General features: G+C 45.9%; 1 protein-coding gene across 2 annotated transcripts in view; it reads left to right on the top strand.

The window, feature by feature from the left end:
• Positions 1–3843: 3843 nt before the first annotated feature.
• The window catches only part of cacng8b (calcium channel, voltage-dependent, gamma subunit 8b), a 57484-nt gene continuing 37245 nt past the window's right edge, over positions 3844–24082 (top strand). For both annotated transcript variants that reach the window (XM_036968589.1, XM_036968594.1), the window contains exon 1: positions 3844–4182. The gene's annotated coding sequence lies outside the window, so the exon portion shown is untranslated. The remainder of the gene's footprint in view (positions 4183–24082) is intronic.

Genomic DNA, 24082 nt, shown 5'->3' on the forward strand with positions numbered 1-24082 from the left:
TGAGAGAAGGAGAGAAAGGAGTGAGTATACAGCTGAGAGAAGGAGAGAAAGGAGTGTATACAGCTGAGAGGGAGAGAAAGGAGTGATTATACAGCTGAGAGGAAGAGAGAAAGGAGTGAGTATACAGCTGAGAGGTAGTGAAAGGAGTGAGTATACAGCTGAGAGAGAGAGAAAGGAGTGAGTAAACAGCTGAGAGAGAGAAAGGAGTGTATACAGCTGAGAGAAGGAGAGAAAGGAGTGAGTATACAGCTGAGAGAAGGAGAGAAAGGAGTGTATACAGCTGAGAGGGAGAGAAAGGAGTGAGTATAAGGCTGAGAGGGAGACAAAGGAGTGAGTATACTGCTGAGAGGTAGTGAAAGGTGTGAGTATACATCTGAGAGGAAGTTAGAAAGGAGTGATTATTTAGCTGAGAGAGGGAGAGAAAGGACTGGGTATACAGCTGAGAGAGGGAGAGAAAGGAGTGAGTATACAGCTGAGAGAGGGAGAGAAAGGAGTGAGTATATAGCTGAGAGAGGGAGAGAAAGGAGTGAGTATACAGCTGAGAGAGGGAGAGAAAGGAGTGAGTATAAGGCTGAGAGGGGGAGAGAAAGGAGTGAGTATAAGGCTGAGAGAGGAAGAGAAATGAGTGAGTATAAGGCTGAGAGGGGAAGAGAAAGGAGTGAATATAAGGGTGAGAGGGAGAGAAAGGAGTGAGTAAACAGCTGAGATAGAGAAAGGAGTGAGTATACGGCTGAGAGAGGGAGAGAAAGGAGTGAGTATAAGGCTGAGAGAGGGAGAGATAGGAGTCACCATTTTGACCCCCTTCACTTTAACTTTGGTCAAGGTTTGGTTGAGGTCAAACTCTGTTAATGCTTTCCTTTTGTATGGCTTGGATGATGGTCTGTAGAGATGCCCAATATTTGATGACAACATTGTCCATCACCCTTTTCCATATTTGCTAGTTTTCATAAGCCTATCTTTATGTATTAAATAGTAGACCTAATAATAACTTTTTACATTAATCACTTTTCATACCTTTTGCTCAAAACACTAGGTAAAAACTAAATGTCAGTGATTAAATATTAAATTGAATATTAAATTGATTAAATATTGATTGATGATAGTAGTAATTATTTCTTACTATTAAACCCTCTGCCCTCACTCTTTCTGTCTTTCTCTCTATCCCTGTTTATACCTTCTGCTAACATGGGTCCTTTGTCCTGATCCATTCTACATTCTGATTGTGCCCATATTTCCAGAAATGTGTCTGTTAATTAGATCACAATTAGATCACAATGGGTCTTTTGTTTTGTCTTCACCTGTCTACAAATGTGGGCACAATCAGAATGTGGACAAGACTAGGACAAAGGATGCAAGTTAGAACCAGGTATAAACAGGGCTTCTGTGACTGTTCTTTCCTCCTGCCATTCAGTCTTCTTTTACAATCATTCACTCCATTATGATCATTACGTTTTAATAGAGAATTTGTAGAGACAATTTTGTTTATCTTTTCCCTCTGTCCCATTCTTCTCTCGCCGAATTCTTCTCCCCTGTTCCCTCATCCCCAAGTCTAATAAATTCAATGGTTTTCCTGAAATCCTGGTTGGAAGGTTCGTGGAATAAGCAGGAAATCCTTTAAAAAATAATTTCTGGAAAACCAGGGAATTTATTGAAAGTTCCTGGAATTTTGCAACCTGCACTCTTCTAGCACATAATGATCTTTGTAAAGACAGCACCTTTTTGCTCCTTGATGCACCGTCAAAGAAAAGAGATTGTCAATAGCTTCAACTAAATCCATGGAAATAATACTGTAGAATCTTGATTAAACTGATCCCATACTGATTGTGATTGTGATGACGTCAGTGTTATTGGAGGTGTAACAATAAAAGTCTCTGGGTTGGATTTCACTCATACTGGCATGCATTGATACAGTCCCTTTAGAACCTGTGTGTGTGTCTGTGTGTGTGTGCATGCGTGCGTGCATGTATGTGTGTCCATGTGTGCATGTGTAATTCAGAGCAGTCGACTCTGAAGGTGGGGATTGGTGCAGGGTTGAAATACTGCAGGCCTTTATTATAAAGCATGGCATACACACTGTGGAGCACTGGTTAAATAGTGTGTGAGTGTAACCGAGCTGCTTCACCAGCCTATGCTTGGCTGATACCTGGAGACTCACGTTAGCTTCCTAATCTGATTCCTAGGCTTTAGCTCAGTGAGTCACAACAAGAATACAACACAACATGGGGTAATTTGCATTTGTCTGTGTGTGTGTGTGTGCGTGTATGTGTGTGTGTGTGTGTGTGTGTGTGTGTGTTTGTGTGTGTGTGTGTCAACTATCTCTCACAGACTCACGTCAGAATTAGACGTTTATCCATGTTCCTCAAACATCAAATTTCGAAGTCAAACAAAACGTCAAATTTAAGGTTAATTTTAGGCATTAGCTGCAGGTACGTGCACTGCAATGCAGTGTAGGTCACTAAGCATTGAATTAAAACACTAGCCTCTCCCCTATCGTGGTTCAAGCCACAGTCTGATTGATTAGTACTGTGTGTGTGTGTGTGTGTGTGTGTGTGTGTGTGTGTGTGTGTGTGAAGGAAATGATGCAGGTCAAATAGACAACACAAAAAGCCAACAATCAATATACGTACATAAATATAAAATGTCTGTGCTGTCTAACTTCAAGGATGTTCTATCACACAGGAGTAAGCGCTAGGATTTATAGTGTGTGAATATTGGTGTGACGGGAACGTGTGCTATTATAGCCTTTGTGAGCACATATTTCTAAACATGTGGTTCTGTGACGTCAGCTCTGTGTGTGTGTGTGTGTGTGTGTGCGTGTGTGTGTGTGTGTGTGTGTAGCAGTATGGGGATGAGTGAATCTCTCTTTTCACCATCACCATTACTGCATGAAAGACCTGTCACTCTGCATTAGCTCTCTTCAGCTCTTCTGCTCCCCTTTTTTCCGTGCTTGTGTGAGTGCGTGTGTATATATGTGTGTGTGTAAGATAGAGAGGGTGATGAAGAGAGAGGAAGGGAATGGGTAAAGCCATTTTAAAGCCATAGAAGGTCATCATTCAGTCAGTCCTCTGGTAGCCTGGTTCACACACAAATACAAACACACTGAAATAGAATAGTGGCGGTGTACAGGAACCTACAAACCAGCCGTTGTTGAATCATGCCTCAGAAGATGACAGTATTTCCAGCAGCAGTGTGTATTATAGTCAAGGAGATGATGACATAATTCTTATTAGGCGTGGAAAACAGGGCATTTTACCTTCTGTGGTCTCGAGTCACCATCTTACCAAAAATAGTCTACCGTTACCGTTTTTATCCCCTCCCCTCTACACAATTATGCGTGGCATCTCTCTCTCTCTCTCTCTGCGGAACTGTGCTACCGCAATGCTCACAACCCTGCATTTCTTTAGACAGCGGTGGAAATGGCCATCATATTCTGTTGTATGAAAATAAAAATAAACAATCCCGATGAATCTCCATCCTGCCGACCTTCAACAAAATATCGACATCAATAACACTCTTAACTTGGTCATGGCTAGCATGCTATTTAGGCGTGCACGCAACTGACGCACGTACACACACGCTCCAGTAACCACATGTAGCAAAATTATGATTGCCAAAAGACGGTGGTTTTAGCATCTGTGTTGCCCCAAACAAAAGAGCCCTGTTGTAGCCTACATGCACAACAGCAAATGAATAGCCAGCTTATTCTGATTTTCGAGTAGCCAAGCTTATCCGTTCACATCACTGGAGAGTTCGGTCGGATGCGACAAGTTTCTTATGTTGAGGGCTCGGTGTGAGAGATAGATAGAGGAACTGACGGGCAGACAGAGCGAACTAGCACTCGTGTAACTGGAGGGGAGGGGGAGACGCATTCTCACCGAGTACACACACGCATTGGCTACATCTACTGTAGACAAATTCCTGTTTCACTGATGTGTCTCTGTATCCGCTGTATATCTGTTAAAACCATTTCATCATGGCTGAGTTATGTTTAGTAGAGAAATGACATACAGTTTCTTACACGGTATTTTTTTCACGTAATTTTGTCTTATTACCCCCCTGTTTGTTATTTCGAGGCCGTTATTTGTCGTCCACCCCCTCTCTCTCTTTTTCTCTCCATCTCCTTTTCCTCTCTTTGGGAGTGTGACGGTCTTCGAATAAGCTTCTGAAATAATAAGCCGGCAGGTAAGACTTGTCTATAAGACTATTTACATTCGGGGCTTGTAATATAGGTTATAATATTGGTCATTGTTTAAGTGCTTGTATTTGGTTTAACGAAAAACCAATCAATCGATGGCTATTTGCAAGCTACATTCTCCTGCCAATTCGTTTCACACTGCTCGCAACCCACTAATCGTCTGTGTGTGTCAGTTTAAAACAGTAACAGACCATGAATGTAGGCAATTAAACGTCAAATTAATGTGCCTTTGTTCTGCAAATTACAATACAAGAGCAGAAATGATGCTTCGAATGCAACTACATATCCCTATAATATCGCGTTTGGGCGCGGGCGAACGCGCATCCATATAAATCCGTTTATACAGGTGTTTAATATGCCTGTATGAGAATGTCCTGCACATTTTCAGTGTGTTTGAGGTAATAGTGTGTGAATGTGTCTTTGATCCTCAGTCAAACGAGTTCTCACGCACTATGCCGGTCGTGTAACACTAGGCGTCCATTTTCCACGGTGGAGGCAGTGCAGTCAGTGTGATGTGTATACTGTATTAATGAATGCACTGCGGTCCGCATCGCTGTATTTCAGTCTCTCCATGCTCTCCGCCGCGGCTCTGTCTGTCGTGCTGTATCGAACATGTGTCTGTGTGGCATTGCTTTCATATCATCCATCCTTCACACTGTCTATCTCTGCCTGAATGCTCAAGCGCGCCAATAACTATGGAAGCCTATCATATTAGTTTCATGCTGTAGCCTAAATGCACCGCATTATCTTATGGGCATGTCATTTGTGACCATCTTGTTTTGAGGCCTCTGCCTCGTCTCCCCAAATGACCACCACACATGCATTTTTTTTTTAAATATTTTAGATCCATACATAAATATTTATCCCACACATAGGTTGTTCAATCCTTAATTCTCCATAGGATTATGAAATCTGAGGTGGAATGGTGTGCCCCAGTGGTATTTCACATTAGTGGGTTTGAGTGACCAGAGTGCAGAACATCATCTTTGGTATGTCATGAAGCTCATAAGTATTTGTATTTTTTCTCTATAAATGGCCATTTGCTAAGTTGTCACCAACCTCTCTCTCTCTCTCTCTCTCTCTCTCTCTCTCTCTCTCTCTCTCTCTCTCTCTCTCTCTCTCTCTCTCTCTCTCTCTCTCTCTCTCTCTCTCTCTCTCATATATGCACTTCTGCTAGTCATCCGTTCCATCCTTAGAATTAACAGGCATTCAATTCCAAGCAATGTTCGACTACATTTGGACTGGGAACCATTTGAAATGTCGGATTACTTGACAATTATATCACGCCATCACTCGGAATTCACCATCTTTCCCAGTAACCTATTTCTACACCTGCTACAGTGGAAAATAATGTTATTCCACTATGTTGGCTGGAGTGGGAAGAATCATGGGGGATTTTGGAGCTGAACTGTAAGGCCATTCTGTCCATTGTATTGCTATGGTTCTTTCTGCAGCTCTGTTTTCTCCTGACCCCACAGCATCCCCCTCAGACATGCTCTCTGTATTGGTTGTTGTTCTGTGATGATGTGTGTGACTGTCCAGAGGGCCCTGGCTCTTCCATGCATGTAGCCATCTCTGCAGCTGCAGCACTGTCAGGAACCATGCCATTGCCTCGTCTGACCTCTTGATGTAATAACGTAGTCCAAGTTGTTGGGCTGTTCACAATCCACTGCAATATAGAGCTTTATATGGTGGTCATAATTTATAGCATAATTATTTTCTCCTGATTCATTTCCCCCAGAATAGAATATTAGGACTGTTCCAAACACTCTTTCTTAAAGCAGCCCTGTAAGATAGAACAGGGACTCCCAAAGTTTTTCACTCTGGGCCCCCCTTCCAGCATTGGGGAACATTGTGTGTTATAAATAGCTTGCTAAGTTATGCTATGACTGACATGACAAGAGGAACTGATGATGCACTACCGAATTTTGAAATTGTACCTTTCCAGTCTTGTAGTCTTGTAGACGGTGAGCTACCTGGATAGACTTGTAGACAGTGAGCTAGCTGGATAGGCTTGTAGACAGTGAGCTAGCTGGATAGACTCATGAGCTAGCTGGATAGACTTGTAGACAGTGAGCTATCTGGATAGACTTGTAGACAGTGAGCTAGCTGGATAGACTTGTAGACCGTGAGCTAGCTGGATAGACTTGTAGACCGTGAGCTAGCTGGATAGACTTGTAGACAGTGAGCTAGCTGGATAGACTTGTAGATCGGGAGCTAGCTGGATAGACTTGTAGACAGTGAGCTAGCTGGATAGACTTGTAGACAGTGAGCTAGCTGGATAGACTTGTAGACAGTGAGATAGCTGGATAGACTTGTAGACAGTGAGCTAGCTGGATAGACTTGTAGACAGTGAGCTAGCTGGATAGACTTGTAGACAGTGAGCTAGCTGGATAGACTTGTAGACAGTGAGCTAGCTGGATAGACTCATGAGCTAGCTGGATAGACTCATGAGCTAGCTGGATAGACTTGTAGACAGTGAGCTAGCTGGATAGACTTGTAGACCGTGAGCTAGCTGAATAGACTTGTAGACTGTGATCTAGCTGGATAGACTTGTAGACCGTGAGCTAGCTGGATAGACTTGTAGACCGTGACCTAGCTGGATAGACTTGTAGACCATGAGCTAGCTGGATAGACTTGTAGACCGTGAGTTAGCTGGATAGACTTGTAGACCGTGAGCTAGCTGGATAGACTTGTAGACCGTGAGCTAGCTGGATAAACTTGTAGACCGTGAGTTAGCTGGATAGACTTGTAGACCGTGACCTAGCTGGATAGACTTGTAGACTGTGACCTAGCTGGATAGACTTGTAGACCGTGACCTAGCTGGATAGACTTGTAGCACATTTTGAAGCCCTCCACAATGAAAGCTGTTTGATTTATTGTCATTCACCAAACTGCTTCTCCATTGTGTGTTGATCAGTGTTCTATGCAGAAAGGTCAAATCCATGCTACTACTCTGGTGTATTGGTGAGACCCAGGAAGATAAGGAGCCATTTCAACTCAACCCATTGACTCTGTGATTTAACAGTGAGTGTTTGGCCTGCTAGAGTTTGTCTATAGTACTAATCAACAAGTTGAAGCCGGCAGGGGCGCAACTTTCACTGGGGACGGGGGGTTAGGCCCCCCCTCCCTCACATTCTGAAATTGCATTTTAGTCCCCCCCAGTTTTATCATTGGAATGTGATAGAAAATTAGGCAATGGTGAGCTTTAGGACCATGCGGATGCCTCCGAGCGGTCAGGTAGGCTGTTTGGAGTGTATATCCAATTGGATACATTTTTGTTATATAAAAAAAAACATTATGTCCCCCCACTTCAAAAACCAAAGTTGTGCCCCTGGAATGAGGTGTGGTGTAGATCTGCAGGTCTCCCATAGATAATCAATAATAGATATGCAGTACCCCCATATATATTACATTTACATTGAACAGATAGTACACTTTGATCAGTTTGAGATTTAATGTCATAATCTGTTTGAGGACACTGTTTCCAGGTTGCTCTGATTGAGGTGCTGGGTCATTCCATTTAGGAAATGTGGCTCCAATTGGTTTCTCTTGGTAATCTTGGTGTTGGGCAGGTTTGAATATACTTTTTTGTTCAAAATTACAAATGGCTTTACATTGAAAGGGGGGAACTCACTTCATCCAATGTCAATGTGGAACACCCACTACCCAATGAGGAGCACTGGCCTAGGGGTAAAAGTGATATCAGCCAATTTATGGGTGACCTAGAACAGTTGGACAGAATATCTGAAACTTTTGAACATTTCCTCTTTCTTTTCCCCTTTCCATCTCTTTTCATTTCACTATACTGTAATTCCAGTCCCAGGAAGGAATGATTTCTTCTCCCCCGTCTCCCTTTCTCTCACTCCTTCTGTTTCTCTGTTCAGTGAAACGCAGTAGTTGAGTTCTGCAATGATCATCATTTCTGTCATGCAGCAATTGTTCAGAGGATCAATGCTTTTGTAGCAGGGCTGCCTTTTATGACTATGGTTCTGGGCTCCCATTCTTCTATCCAGCCTCTCCTTAACCAATCTCTCCTTACCCAGTCTCTCCTTACCCAGCCTCTCATTAACCAGCCTCTCCTTACCCAGTCTCTCCTTACCCAGCCTCTCATTACCCAGCCTCTCCTTACCCAGTCTCTCCTTACCCAGTCTCTCCTTACCCAGCCTCTCCTTACCCAGTCTCTCCTTACCCAGTCTCTCCTTACCCAGCCTCTCCTTACCCAGTCTCTCCATACCCAGCCTCTCCTTACACAGCCTCTCCTTACCCAGCCTCTCCTTACCCAGTCTCTCCATACCCAGCCTCTCCTTACCCAGCCTCTCCTTACCCAGCCTCTCCTTACCCAGTCTCTCCATACCCAGTCTCTCCTTACCCAGCCTCTCCTTAACCAGTCTCTCCTTAACCAGTCTCTCCTTACCCATGCTCTCCTTACCCAGCCTCTCCTTAACCAGTCTCTCCTTAACCAGTCTCTCCTTACCCATGCTCTCCTTACCCAGCCTCTCCTTACCCAGTCTCTCCTTACCAAGCCTCTCCTTAACCAGCCTCTCCTTACCCAGTCTCTCCTTAACCAGCCTCTCCTTACCCAGACTCACCTTACACAGCCTCTCCTTACCCAGCCTCTCCTTAACCAGCCTCTCCTTACCCAGTCTCTCCTTACCCAGCCTCTCCTTACCCAGTCTCTCCTTACCCAGCCTCTCCTTACCCAGCCTCTCCTTTACCCAGCCTCTCCTTAACCAGCCTCTCGTTACCCAGCCTCTCCTTACCCAGGCTCTCCTTACCCAGCCTCTCCTTACCCATTCTCTCCTTACCCAGCCTCTCCTTACCCAGCCTCTCCTTTACCCAGGCTCTCCTTACCCAGCCTCTCCTTACCCAGGCTCTCTTTAACCAGCCTCTCCTTACCCAGCCTCTCCTTACCCAGTCTCTCCTTAATCAGTCTCTCCTTACCCAGCCTCTCCTTACCTTACCCATTCTCTCCTTAACCAGCCTCTCCTTACCCAGCCTCTCCTTACCCAGCCTCTCCTTACCCAGCCTCTCCTTACCCAGCCTCTCCTTACCCAGCCTCTCCTTACCCATCCTCTCCTTACCAAGTCTCTCCTTACCCAGTGTCTCCTTGCCAAGTCTCTCCCTACCCAGCCTCTCCTTACCCACCCACTCCTTTCCCAGCCTCTCCTTACCAAGTTTCTCCTTACTCAGTCTCCCCTTACCCAGTCTCTCCTTACCCAGTTTCGCCTTACCAAGTCTCTCCTTACCCAGCCTCTCCTTACCCAGTCTGTCCTTAACCCGTCTCTCCTTAACCTGTCTCTCCTTAACCAGCCTCTCCTTACCCAGCCTCTCCTTACCCAGCCTCTCCTTAACCAGCCTCTCCTTACCCAGCCTCTCCTTACCCAGCCTCTCCTTACCCATCCACTCCTTTCCCAGCCTCTCCTTACCAAGTTTCTCCTTACTCAGTCTCCCCTTACCCAGTCTCTCCTTACCCAGTTTCGCCTTACCAAGTCTCTCCTTACCCAGCCTCTCCTTACCCAGCCTCTCCTTACCCAGTCTGTCCGTACCCAGTCTCTCCTTAACCAGTCTCTCCATACCCAGTCTCTCTTTACCCAGTCTCTCCTTACCCAGTCTCTCCATAACCGGTCTCTCTTTAAACCGTCTCTCCTTAACCACTCTCTCTTAACCTGTCTCTCCTTAACCTGTCTCTCCTTACCCAGCCTCTCGTTATAGTGCATCTCTTCTTCTCTCCATTCTCTCTCCAGTCTCTCCCCCAGTCTCTCCCCCAGTCTCTCTTCAGTCTCTCTCCAGTCTCTCTCCAGTCTCCCACCAGTCTCCCACCAGTCTCCCACCAGTCTCCCACCAGTCTCCCATCAGTCTCCCATCAGCCTCTCCCCAGTCTCTCCCAGTCTCTCTCTTACTCTCTCTCCAGTCTCTCTTCAGTCTCTCTTCAGTCTCCCACCAGCCTCCCCCCAGCCTCCCCCAGTCTCTCTCAAGTCTCTCTCCAGTCTCTCTCCAGTCTCTTCAATCTCTCTCCAGTCTCCCACCAGTCTCCCACCAGTCACCCCCCAGTCTCTCCCCAGTCTCTCTTACTCTCTCCAGTCTTTCCCAAGTCTCTCTCCAGTCTCTCTCCAGTCTTTCCCCCAGTCTCTCTTCAGTCTCCCGCCAGTCTCCCCCAGTCTCCCCCCAGTCTCTCCCCAGTCTCTCTTCAGTCTCTCTTCAGTCTCTCCCAACTCTTTATCCAGTCTCTCCAGTCTCTCCCCCAGTCTCCCCCCAGTCTCTCCCCAGTCTCTCTCTTACTCTCTCTGCAGTCTCTCTCCAGTCTCTCCCAAGTCTCTCCCCCAGTCTCTCTCCAGTCTCTCCCCCAGTCTTTCTTCAGTCTCTCTTCAGTCTCTCTTCAGTCTCTCCCAACTCTTTATCCAGTCTCTCCAGTCTCTCTTCAGTCTCTCTTCAGTCTCTCCCCAGTCTCTCTCTTACTCTCTCTCCAGTCTCTGCCAAGTCTCTCTCCAGTCTCTCCAAAGTCTTTCTCCAGTCTCTCCAGTCTCCCCCAGGCTCTCTTCAGTCTCTCTCCAGTCTCTCTCTTACTCTCTCTCCAGTCTCCCCCAAGTCTTTCCTCCAGTCTCTCCAGTCTCTCGCCAGTCTCCCCCAGTCTCCCCCAGTCTCCCCCCAGTCTCTCCCCAGTCTCCCCCAGTCTCTCTCCAGTCTCCCACCAGTCACCCCCAGTCTCCCCCAGTCTCCCCAGTCTCTCCCCAGTCTCTCTCTTACTCTCTCTCCAGTCTCTCCCCCAGTCTTTCTTCAGACTCTCTTCAGTCTCTCTCCAGTCTCTCTCCAGTCTCCCACCAGTCACCCCCCAGTCTCCCCCCAGTCTCTCCCCAGTCTCTCTCTTACTCTCTCTCCAGTCTCTCTCCAGTCTCTCCCAAGTCTCTCTCCCAGTCTCTCTCCAGTCTCTCCCCCAGTCTTTCTTCAGTCTCTCTTCAGTCACTTCCAACTCTTTATCCAGTCTCTCCAGTCTCTCTTCAGTCTCTCTTCAGTCTCTCCCCAGTCTCTCTCTTACTCTCTCTCCAGTCTCTGCCAAGTCTCTCTCCAGTCTCTCCAAAGTCTTTCTCCAGTCTCTCCAGTCTCTCCCCCAGGCTCTCTTCAGTCTCTCTCCAGTCTCTCTCTTACTCTCTCTCCAGTCTCTCCCAAGTCTTTCCTCCAGTCTCTCCAGTCTCTCGCCAGTCTCCCCCAGTCTCCCCCAGTCTCTCCCCAGTCTCCCCCAGTCTCTCTCCAGTCTCCCACCAGTCACCCCCAGTCTCCCCCAGTCTCTCCCCAGTCTCTCTCTTACTCTCTCTCCAGTCTCTCTCCAGTCTCTCCCAAGTCTCTCCCCCAGTCTCTCTTCAGTCTCTCTTCAGTCTCTCCCAACTCTTTATCCAGTCTCTCCAGTCTCTCCCCCAGTCTCCCCCCAGTCTCTCCTTACTCTCTCTCCAGTCTCTCTCCCGTCTCTCCCAAGTCTCTCCCCCAGTCTCTCTCCAGTCTCTCCCCCAGTCTTTCTTCAGACTCTCTTCAGTCTCTCTCCAGTCTCTCTCCAGTCTCCCACCAGTCACCCCCCAGTCTCCCCCCAGTCTCTCCCCAGTCTCTCTCTTACTCTCTCTCCAGTCTCTCTCCAGTCTCTCCCAAGTCTCTCCCCCAGGCTCTCTTCAGTCTCTCTCCAGTCTCTCTCTTACTCTCTCTCCAGTCTCTCCCAAGTCTTTCCTCCAGTCTCTCCAGTCTCTCGCCAGTCTCCCCCAGTCTCCCCCAGCCTCCCCCCACTCTCTGCCCAGTCTCCCCCAGTCTCTCTCCAGTCTCCCACCAGTCACCCCCAGTCTCCCTCAGTCTCCCCCCAGTCTCTCCCCAGTCTCTTTCTTACTCTCTCTCCAGTCTCTCCCCCAGTCTCTCCCAAGTCTCTCCCCCAGTCTCTCTTCAGTCTCTCTTCAGTCTCTCCCAACTCTTTATCCAGTCTCTCCAGTCTCTCCCCCAGTCTCCCCCCAGTCTCTCTCTTACTCTCTCTCCAGTCTCTCTCCAGTCTCTCTCCCGTCTCTCCCAAGTCTCTCCCCCAGTCTCTCTCCAGTCTCTCCCCCAGTCTTTCTTCAGACTCTCTTCAGTCTCTCTCCAGTCTCTCTCCAGTCTCCCACCAGTCACCCCACAGTCTCCCCCAGTCTCTCCCCAGTCTCTCTCTTACTCTCTCTCCAGTCTCTCTCCAGTCTCTCCCAAGTCTCTCCCCCAGTCTCTCTCCAGTCTCTCCCCCAGTCTTTCTTCAGTCTCTCCCAACTCTTTATCCAGTCTCTCCAGTCTCTCTTCAGTCTCTCTTCAGTCTCTCCCCAGTCTCTCTTTTACTCTCTCTCCAGTCTCTGCCAAGTCTCTCTCCAGTCTCTCCAAAGTCTTTCTCCAGTCTCTCCAGTCTCTCCCCCAGTCTCTCTTCAGGCTCTCTTCAGTGTCTCTCCAGTCTCTCCCCAGCCTCTCTCTTACTCTCTCTCCAGTCTCTCCCAAGTCTTTCCTCCAGTCTCTCCAGTCTCTCGCCAGTCTCCCCCAGTCTCCCCCAGTCTCCCCCCAGTCTCTCCCCAATCTCCCCCAGTCTCTCTCCAGTCTCCCACCAGTCACCCCCAGTCTCCCCCAGTCTCTCCCAAGTCTCTCCCCCAGTCTCTCTTCAGTCTCTCTTCAGTCTCTCCCAACTCTTTATCCAGTCTCTCCAGTCTCTCCCCCAGTCTCCCCCCAGTCTCTCCCCAGTCTCTCTCTTACTCTCTCTCCAGTTTCTCTCCAGTCTCTCCCAAGTCTCTCCCCCAGTCTCTCTCCAGTCTCTCCCCCAGTCTTTCTTCAGACTCTCTTCAGTCTCTCTTCAGTCTCTCCCCAGTCTCTCTCTTACTCTCTCTCCAGTCTCTGCCAAGTCTCTCTCCAGTCTCTCCAAAGTCTTTCTCCAGTCTCTCCCCCAGTCTCTCTTCAGGCTCTCTTCAGTCTCTCTCCAGTCTCTCCCCAGTCTCTCTCTTACTCTCTCTCCAGTCTCTCTCCAGTCTCTCCCAAGTCTTTCCTCCAGTCTCTCCAGTCTCTCGCCAGTCTCCCCCAGTCTCCCCCAGTCTCCCCCAGTCTCTCCCCAGTCTCTCTCTTACTCTCTCTCCAGTCTCTCTCCAGTCTCTCCCAAGTCTCTCCCCCAGTCTCTCTTCAGTGTCTCCCAACTCTTTATCCAGTCTCTCCAGTCTCTCCCACAGTCTCTCTTCAGTCTCTCTTCAGTCTCTCCCCAGTCTCTCTCTTACTCTCTCTCCAGTCTCTCCCAAGTCTCTCCCCCAGTCTCTCTCTTACTCTCTCTCTCCAGTCTCTCTCCTGTCTCTCCAAGTCTTTCTTCCAGTCTCCCCCAGTCTCTCTCTTACTCTCTCTCCAGTCTCTCTCCAGTCTCTCCCAAGTCTCTCCCCAGTCTCTCTTCAGTCTCTCTTCAGTCTCTCCCAACTCTTTATCCAGTCTCTCCAGTCTCTCTTCAGTCTCTCTTCAGTCTCTCTTCAGTCTCTCCCCAGTCTCTCTCTTACTCTCTCTCCAGTCTCTGCCAAGTCTCTCTCCAGTCTCTCCAAAGTATTTCTCCAGTCTCTCCAGTCTCCCCCCCAGTCTCTCTTCAGGCTCTCTTCATTCTCTCTCCAGTCTCTCCCCAGTCTCTCTCTTACTCTCTCTCCAGTCTCTCTCCAGTCTCTCCCAAGTCTTTCCTCCAGTCTCTCCAGTCTCTCCCCCAGTCTCTCTTCAGTCTCTCGTCAGTCTCTCTTCAGTCTCTCTCCAGTCTCTCCCCAGTCTCTCTCTTACTCTCTCTCCAGTCTCTCCCAAGTCTCTCTTCAGTCTCTCTTCAGTCTCTCTTCAGTCTCCCACCAGTCTCCCCCTGTCTCCCCCAAGTCTCTCCAGTCTCTCTCCAGTCTCTCTCTTACTCTCTCTCCAGTCTCTCTCCAGTCTCTCCCAAGTCTCTCCCAAGTCTCTCTCCAGTCTCTCTTCAGTCTCTCTCCAGTGTCCCCCAGTCTCTCCCCAGTCTCTCGCTTACTCTCTCTCCAGTCTCTCTTCCGTCTCTCTCCAGTCTCTCTCCAGTCTCCCACCGGTCTCCCCCCAGTCTCCACCCAGTCTCTCCCCAGTCTCACCCAAGTCTCTCTCCAGTCTCTCCCCATTCTATCCCCATTCTCTCTCCAGTCTCTCCTCATCTCTTTCTCTCTTCAGTCTTGCGTACCCCAGTCTCTCATCACTTTCCAGTCTCTCCCCCAGTCTCTCCTCCAGTCTCTCCAGTCTTACTCTCGCTCCAGTCTCTCCCAAGTCTCTCTCCAGTCTCTCTCCAGTCTCTCCCCCAGTCTCTCGCTTACTCTCTCTCCAGTCTCTCTCCAGTCTCTCCCAAGTCTCTCTCCAGTCTCTCCCCAGTCTCTCCCAAGTCTCTCTCCAGTCTCTCCCCCAGTCTCTCTGCAATCTCTCTTCCGTCACCCCCCAGTCTCCCCCCAGTCTCCCCCCAGTCTCTCCCCCAGTCTCTCCCCCAGTCTCTCCCCCAGTCTCTCTTCAGTCTCTCTCTTACTCTCTCTCCAGTCTCTGTCCAGTCACCCCCAGGTCTCCCCCCAGTCTCTCTCCAGTCTCTCCCAAGTCTCTCTCCAGTCTCTCTCCAGTCTCTCTCCAGTCTCTCTCCAGTCTCTCCCCAGTGTCTCTCCCCAATCTCTTCCCAATCTTCCCAGTCTCTCCTCCAGTCTCTCCAGTCTTACTCTCTCTCCAGTCTCTCCCAAGTCTCTCTCCAGTCTCTCTCCAGTCTCTCACCCAGTCTCTCTTCAGTCTCTCTTCCATCACCCCCCAGTCTCACCCCAGTCTCCCCCTAGTCTCTCCCCCAGTCTCTCCTCCAGTCTCTCTTCAGTCTCTCTCTTACTCTCTCTCCAGTCTCTGTCCAGTCACCCCCAGGTCTCCCCCAGTCTCCCCCCAGTCTCTCTCCAGTCTGTCTCCAGTCTCTCTCCATTCTCTCCCAAGTCTCTCTCCAGTCTCTCTCCAGTCTCTCTCCAGTCTCTCCCCAGTCTCTCCCCCAGTCTCTCTCCAGTCTCTCTCCAGTCTCTCTCCAGTCTCCCACCAGTCTCCCCCCAGTCTCTCCCCCAGTCTCTCTTCAGTCTCTCTCTTACTCTCTCTCCAGTCTCTGTCCAGTCACCCCCAGGTCTCCCCCCAGTCTCTCCCCAGTCTCTCTCCAGTCTCTTGCCAGTCTCTCCCCAGTGTCTCTCCAGTCTCTCCCCAATCTATCTGCAGTCTCTCACCAGTCAAATGTGTCTCACGTTGTCTACTGATTGAGAGAGGATCAAGTCTTTCTATCAGCGCAGCCAATGTCTGCTTATAGTGCGAGCACATCATGCCTGCCCCACTTCCTCATTGCTAGCTGTAGCCTGTCCTGAGGAAACACTGCTTTCACTGGGAGTCTGGGCTGCATCACCACTTATTATGCTGCACAGAAGTTAACACACTTGAATAATGCAACACGGCATGTAGAAATGTTTTAACTGTTAATTACTGTTCGCATGACAATGTCCATTACAGGCTAGAACACTTTACAATGCAAGAAGATGCCGGTAGCTTCCAGCTTTGTAGGCTAACTTTTCATTGCTAGCTTACAAGTGAAGCTAACATCAATTCACTACCATAGTACTTTTTTGCAAACCATTGAGCAAAATATTGCTGATTTCAAAGCTGATTGTCACCAAAAACTTGATTAACTTTCGCCTCACATTTCTACTCATCTTTGCTCCAGCCTCGAACTGACTGTGTCTGTGAATGATGTCATGGGTCTAAAAGAGACAGCAGGAAATGTTCTAAAATAAAACATGTTGTTTTTCATCCGTAGCCAAAACAAGCTCAATAACTCAATGCATGCACACACACCTATTGAATACGCATTCACCTGTGTTGTGAATAGGCTTAGGCTACATGTTGATTTACCCAGTTTATCAATGGGGATATACCCTTCAAATACATTATTACCATTATGCTGTTATGTAGGCTAGTTAGATTGGTGGCAAAAGTTATAACTAAATGTCTCGGGGTCCATGGCCAGGAAACTCCCCAGACCTTAATCCCATTGAGAACCTGTGGTCAATCCTCAAGAGGCGGGTGGACAAACAAAACCCCACAAATTCCAAACTCCATGCATTGATTATGCGAAAATGGGCTGCCATCAGTCAAGATGTGGCCCAGAAGTTAATTGACAGCATGCCAGGGCGGATTGCAGAGGTTTTGAAAAAGAAGGGTCAACACTGCAAATATTGACTCTTTGCATCAACTTCATGTAATTATCAATAAAAGCCTTTGACACTTATGAAATGCTTTGTAATTATACTTCAGTATTCCATAGTAACATCTGACAAAAATATCTAAATACACTGAAGCAGCAAACTTTGTGAAAATTAATATTTGTGTCATTCTCAAAACTTTTGGCCACGACTGTACTATAGAGCCTTAATGGAGGGATACATGGACCTGTACTATAGAGCCTTAAAGGAGGGATACATGGACCTGTACTATAGATCCTTAATGGAGGGATACATGGACCTGTACTATAGATCCTTAATGGAGGGATACATGGACCTGTACTATAGAGCCTTAATGGAAGGATACATGGACCTGTACTATAGATCCTTAATGGAGGGATACATGGACCTGTACTATAGAGCCTTAAAGGAGGGATACATGGACCTGTACTATAGAGCCTTAATGGAGGGATACATGGACCTGTACTATAGAGCCTTAAAGGAGGGATACATGGACCTGTACTATAGATCCTTAATGGAGGGATACATGGACCTGTACTATAGAGCCTTAAAGGAGGGATACATGGACCTGTACTATAGAGCCTTAATGGAGGGATACATGGACCTGTACTATAGAGCCTTAAAGGAGGGATACATGGACCTGTACTATAGATCCTTAATGGAGGGATACATGGACCTGTACTATAGATCCTTAATGGAGGGATACATGGACCTGTACTATAGAGCCTTAATGGAAGGATACATGGACCTGTACTATAGATCCTTAATGGAGGGATACATGGACCTGTACTATAGAGCCTTAATGGAAGGATACATGGACCTGTACTATATAGCCTTAATGGAAGTATACATGGACCTGTACTATAGAGCCTTAATGGAAGGATACATGGACCTGTACTATAGAGCCTTAATGGAAGGATACATGGACCTGTACTATAGAGCCTTAATGGAAGGATACATGTACCTGTACTATAGAGCCTTAACATAGAAATACTATACAGTATAACTATATAAGGGGGAAACTTACTCTCGTGTACAGATTCTCGTGGACAAATAAAATGGTGAGAATCTGCCAGGCTCATTTGGACGAATCAAGATTGACGAAGGCAGTGCATAACACTGGTGCAGTGATTTTCTAGCCTTGTGCGGATGATAAACGGTTTCCACTAGATTCCACAGCCACAAAATCAAAATGGAATCTATCGTAAAAATTCATGAAAACAAAAATTATAAACGTAGGTGAAATTATGGCTGAGTTTTTCATTCCATTACCGCTCTGGTCTCAGATCCACAATGAACTGCAGTGTAAATACATACATCACCTGTGTTTTCCTGTCATGGAAATGAACTAGCTGGTGTATTGCATGATGTGGTGGTGCTGTATATCAGTGTGATGAATCAGCCCTATGGTATCAGAGACATAAAGCCACTGCCTGTGTAGAGTCACTGAGTGTATAGAGCAGAGATAAAAGACTTCACAGAGCCGCCTCCTCCTTCTGACTGTCATGCTCAGTGATCAAAAGTCACACAACATGGGCCCCCTGCCTGTGTGTGCATGCGTGCGTGGGTCCATGACAATGTAGTTGGCTAAAGAACTTTCCATTGATCTACTGTGAAGTGATGGAGTGTTAATGGTTTAGATGTTTAGATGATGTTTATATTGACTGTTCATTATGCTCGTGTGTGTGTGTGTGTGTGTGTGTGTGTGTGTGTGTGTGTGTGTGTGTGTGTGTGTGTGTGTGTGCATGCCCACATTGCTGCTGTTTGTGTTGTCTCTGTATCATCCAATGAGACTCCTCATAAGCATATAAGACTCAGTTTTACAGTGTAAAAGTGCTGATGAGTGGTCATATAAAATAGAAGGGAAAGGAAATAGAAGGGAAAGGAAGTCCAAGCGCTCAATTCAATCAAACATGAACTGCAGAGGAACACCTTTCTCATGTTTTTCCTGTGGCCAAATAGAATGGCAGAATAGTTTGGGGTACTGTAGGAATACCAGGAAGACTGAGATTGACATGCTTCCTCGAATAAGACACATGCCTCTGCAGACAGTTGTTCCTAAACTAATGTGATAATATACATTGCGTGTTAGTGAGTCCAGGGAACGTCAGTTCATCCACATGTTACACCCAAACCAGAGCGGCCACATTGCGTGCCCAAGCGTTGCAAAAATACATGAATGTGTATGTCATTTCATCCACACTGCTCTCACGCGACAGCGGGCGTTGGCATAGCCAGGCGCTAAAATAGAACTTGGTTTTATTTGAGATGCTTGATGTGTTGTAAGTCCCACCTCTCCCATTTAATCATTGGTTTTCAGTAGCATACAAACCCACCTTTGTATTTGTAAGATGAATGAGGAGAGATGAATCATAGATACAGTAACTAACTAAAAACAAACAGTTTCACCTTTTATCTGTGGATTAACACTAGAAGCCCTGAGAGCATCATTTTGAGGTCATATGAATTTAACATTTTAATTACTCAGACATTTTCAAAGTTACTTGTAACTTTTCCTAAATAAGTCACACTACCTTTGTTAGAATTTCCATAGCTAAGCAGTTTTAGGAGGACAGGTCCCTCCTTCCCTTCCTTCACCCGACAGGCTGCCATCTGACAATGGCCAATGGAAACTACTGTACACCTAAACTAGATCGAAACTCATTTCACACATAGGCCTATAATAATAGATGTAGCCTAAAAACAAGTTTAAATTGACAATAGTCTGATGGGTGACAATATTATCAATTGCCTTGTGAATGGAGAGATTGCAGTGCAGTATGGGTAATTGACAAAGGGAACAGAGCTCACTAGAAAGCAACTTTAAAAGAAAAACTCATCCTTGCTGCAGGTACGACATTTTAATTTCATAACCAATTGGAAAGAGCAGGTCAGAAAGTTTCTAAAACACATACTGTACATTTGCCAAGCAACTCTTAAAATTAAGGCAAGGGCTCTATTTCAAAATGTTGAATATGATATCTGCTATTCCATGCGATCTATGATTGAGCACTTGCAGCAGCGTAGCCATATCCAGTAAGCACAGACTAGTAACATAACACAAGTTCAAATATGCTGTTCTGTTCATTTGAAATACAATACCTTTTTTGTACGTTTCTTTAGACCTGCCTTAATGAAATAATAATGCATTTCTTTGTGATGGGGTAAAACACTTGAACTGTTTTTACAGCCTACAGTAACATTAACAGATTAAAAACATTTGTTACCGAAGACCTTCATAAACATAACCAAAGGATTATTTTTGCAATAGCATATATGAAATGTATTTATTAGGCTTTGTTAGGCTGAATGCATTGGCTCAGAAGGGGATTGCTCAATGTTAATAGTCAGAGTAGAGAAACACAACATTTTGTACGACTCCAGGTCCAAATACTACAAAGATCCAGCAAAAAAACTAAAACATATTTCAGGTAAAATAACAACCCAACGTTCATCTTCCAGGACATTTAGTTAGCAACATCAAGCTAGTTAAATGTCCATGAGTCTTTCATGTGTGTTTTGACATGCTCCCAAATGAATTGGTTCACAGTTGGTTTTGATATTTTAACCTGCTGGTGTGGATAGAAAATCAACATGTGTGCGATGGGGCATGTGGACGCATGCGCGTGGCAGGTGTAGTCAGCATGTTACTGTGGGAGCCTCTCAGGTGTTGACTGTCTCCCAGCTAGGCCTCTGCAGGCCTTCCTTTAGAGGTTCCAGGATTCCCTTAACTACAGATCTAGCATCAGACCACTCTACTCCCAGTCCTAACCTTCTCCATAGGGAGATGAAACCATCTGACCCTGTATCAATTGTTAGGGGAAATGTTGGGTTCTTGGGGGTTCCTGAAATCTCTGTTGACCAATGTGGGATATTTCTGGTGTTTGAATCACTTTCAGCAGTGTCTTTCTGGCAGGGGTTGCACAAAATTTCTCAATTATCAAAATGTTCAATGCATGTCCTTTATCGGCCAAATTAAAATGTGTTTCTATGTAGCATCTGTAGATTAGAGAGGCACAGTCCAAGGGGGGCAGTGCTGTTCAACCAAACCTGTATTCCAGTATTTTGGTGGTAAGACAGATATATCATTACTCTTCCAGGTCCTGTTTGATTGATGTGCTCTGTGACCTAAATGCTTTCCACTGGGTGACACAAAAATGAATCTCAACTGGTTATATTATTTGTCTTTGTCTCTGAACATTTTACTCTTTACATGTGCGCACATGTGAGTGAGTCCATGCCAGCAAGCTTGTGAGTGTGTTTTTTTGTGTGTGTCTGTCCGTGTGGAGCCTTGCTCAAGGTGACAGCTGTGTAGACCCAGGAGTCAGGACCGTGCTCAGGTGTTCCAGCTCAGCCTCCTCCTCCTGCCAGACTCTCATCTGCAGCCTGATCTTACACACAACCCTCCCTGCTCATAATGACTGTGATGCTTTCAGTTGATCTGCGTGTTGGATGTTGATAATGTTGTTGTAGTCGTATGAGCCAGGCTTCTAAGCTTCCTGTTTCTGTTCTCAGAGACTTGGCTGGTGAATGAGACTAATGTCACAGAGAAGCTACAGACACAGAACATCTGTTAGTTTGTCTTCTATTCTCTGTTATGTTCTGATGTATTTTAGTCTATTGCTTCTATTGTGTTGTCATTTGAGTCCTGTAGATTCCACAAAGTATCGCTCATGAGGAATCTATTTTCATTGCCTATCTATATTTGTATGGTGTTGGTGTATGGTGTTGCAAAATAGAGGGATAGCCTTTCTTCTTCAAGATCCCTTTTACCCTGTACAAATTTCTCACTTGCCACCACCAAAGCACCCCCAGACCATCACATTGGGGGTGCTTTGACAGATGGCGTCAAGCACTCCTCCAGCATCTTTAAATTTTTTCTGCATCTCACGATTGTCCATCTTTGTGATCCGAACACCTCAAACGTATATTTGTCTGTTCATAAAAAAAAATTCCAATCTTCCTCTGTCCAGTGTCTGTGTTCTTTTGCCCATCTTAATCTTCTCTTTTTATTGGCCAGTCTGAGATATGGCTTTTTCTTTGCAACTCTGTCTTTTTCTAACTTGGATTAGCTAACACAACACTACGTTAGCTAACACAACGTGCCATTGGAACACAGGAGTGATGGTTGCTGATAATGGGCCTCTGTACGCCTATGTAGATATTCCATAATAAATCAGCCGTTTTCAGCTAAAATAGTCATTTACAACATTAACAATGTCTACACTGTATTTTTGACCAATTTGATGTGATTTTTCAAAAACAAGGACATTTCTAAGTGACCCCAAACGTTTGAACGGTAGTGTATGTCTTTGCCTTCTCCTCTAAGTATGGGCTAGGCTAGTCTAGCTAGCAACAATGGCACATAAGCAATAAAACAATGTCAGAAATCTTAAAACAAATGATGCTGTCACGTCGTTGTTCAGTGATGACTAATTAATCTAATGACCATAATACACGTCTTAATGTATTTGAGGATGTGTTGACTCTCTCTTGGTAGAATAGTGCTGTTGACTTATGTATTCAAATACATAATTCTTAAAAACTGAACATGTGTAATTCAGAAGTTTCAGATAGAACATTATGGTTGAACCCAGATTGACATTTCAGAGCCACAAGGTTCTATCTGCGATTGCACCCCCCTAAAAAACTGATTTACTAATGTCTCACGATTTTGATACTCTGCACTTCAGGTACCTTTAAGATGAGGACCCTAATGGGTTATAAAGAAGAATTCACTACAAAACTGTTCTGAGATCAGGGATGTGAAAACTTTGATGCTCAATATCTCAGAATTACAGTATGCTTTGTGCAGATAGAGCCTTGTAGTCCCACGGTCATGAATTGACTCTGAACTCTGTGAATCTCTAACTGTGGTGTGTAGGCTTTAGGCTGGGCACCTTACTGGACAGAATGTTCTCTAGCGTGTTCACTCTCCAGTCACGTACAGATGTAGGACCTTCATTTGAGACCGTTTGCTACCGCAGGAACATAATCCTACACCATCAGGAAATGTGAATTATTATGTGGATTATAATTAATAGACATTTTTGTAGGGGTTGATACATTTTTCGTAAAGGAAAATCAAGTCTGATATTTAAAATAACAAAGAAGACAAAGAAGACAAACAACAAAGAACTTGTTCTCAACTGAACTACCTGGTGAAATAAAGAAAATGACCAACTTCAGAAGCCTTTTTAAACCTTAAATACTCGTTGTATATGTCCTTCATAGCAGGAAAGTTTTCCTGCACCAGGGTGATCAAATTAAGATCCTACTTCTGTAGACCTTCTGCACTTCACGTGTGTGAGGAAAGTTATCTTAGCCGTCATCATTTATTCAAACAGCAATTTGGTAGTTGATCTGTGCAATGAATAGCTAATGCTGCAGCTGCTAAAATATCCACATCTCCTTTGTGATTTATGGGGCTGTTTTTGGAAGGAGCGGTTTATGTTTTTACTTTTCATATTCGTGACGGTGATCTGTGGTGTGATTAGGATCCACTTCACGTAGGAAGCCATCACTAATTCTTGTTCGATCATAAAAGCAAAGACAACACTTGTCTTGTCTATAACGTTATATTGGATTATGATGGAATCTACAGAGAAACATTTTATTCTACCTCTCTCCACTTTTCTCTCTCTAACTCTCTCTTACTCACTCTCTCTCGCTCTCTAACTCTCTCTTACTCACTCTCTCTCGCTCTCTAACTCTCTCTTACTCACTCTCTCTCGCTCTCGAACTCTCTCGCACCCTTCCCTCCAATCTTCATTATTGAAGGGAAATAAAAGATTACCCATAATTAAATGACAGCAGACACATGGGAGCTGAGGCTAAGGGGAATAACTCAGCAGCTTGTTAGTAAGGTCATTCACTAAATACTCAGAGGCACGGAATACAGAGGGAATTTCTTCAATAAAATCATTTGGTTTGTGTTTAAGGTCACACACAACCACTCTCTCTCTCTCTCTCTCTCTCTCTCTCTCACGCACACACACACACACATGCAATTGGACGCAGTACTAAGGTTAGGAAGAGAGTGTTTTTGAGAGGCACTTTCCACCCAGTGAGAGACAGACCCACTAGTGGAGGGGGTCATCTGTAGCACAATGAAAGAGAGGATGGGGTAATCAGTAGCACAATGAAAGAGGGGAGGGGGTCATCTGTAGCACAATGAAAGAGAGGATGGGGTAATCAGTAGCACAATGAAAGAGGGGAGGGGGGTCATAAGTAGCACAATGAAAGAGGGGAGGGGGTCATCAGTAGCACAATGAAAGAGGGGAGGAGGTCATAAGTAGCACAATTAAAGAGAGGATGGGGTCATCAGTATCACACTGAAAGAGAGGATGGGGTCATCTGTAGCTCAATGAAAGAGGGGAGGGGGTCATCAGTAGCTCAATGAAAGAGGGGAGGGGGTCATAAGTAGCACAATGAAAGAGGGGAGGGGCTCATAAGTAGCACAATGAAAGAGAGGATGGGGTCATCAGTAGCACAATGGAAGAGAGGAGGGGGTCATCTGTATCACAATGAAAGAGGGGATGGGGTCATTTGTAGCACAATGAAAGAGAGGATGGGGTCATCAGTAGCACAATGAAAGAGAGGATGGGGTCATCAGTAGCACAATGAAAGAGGGGATGGGGTCATTAGTAGC

This window comes from Oncorhynchus mykiss, chromosome 3 (genome assembly GCF_013265735.2).
Source record: "Oncorhynchus mykiss isolate Arlee chromosome 3, USDA_OmykA_1.1, whole genome shotgun sequence".
In the NCBI taxonomy this organism is placed as follows: Eukaryota; Metazoa; Chordata; class Actinopteri; order Salmoniformes; family Salmonidae; genus Oncorhynchus; species Oncorhynchus mykiss.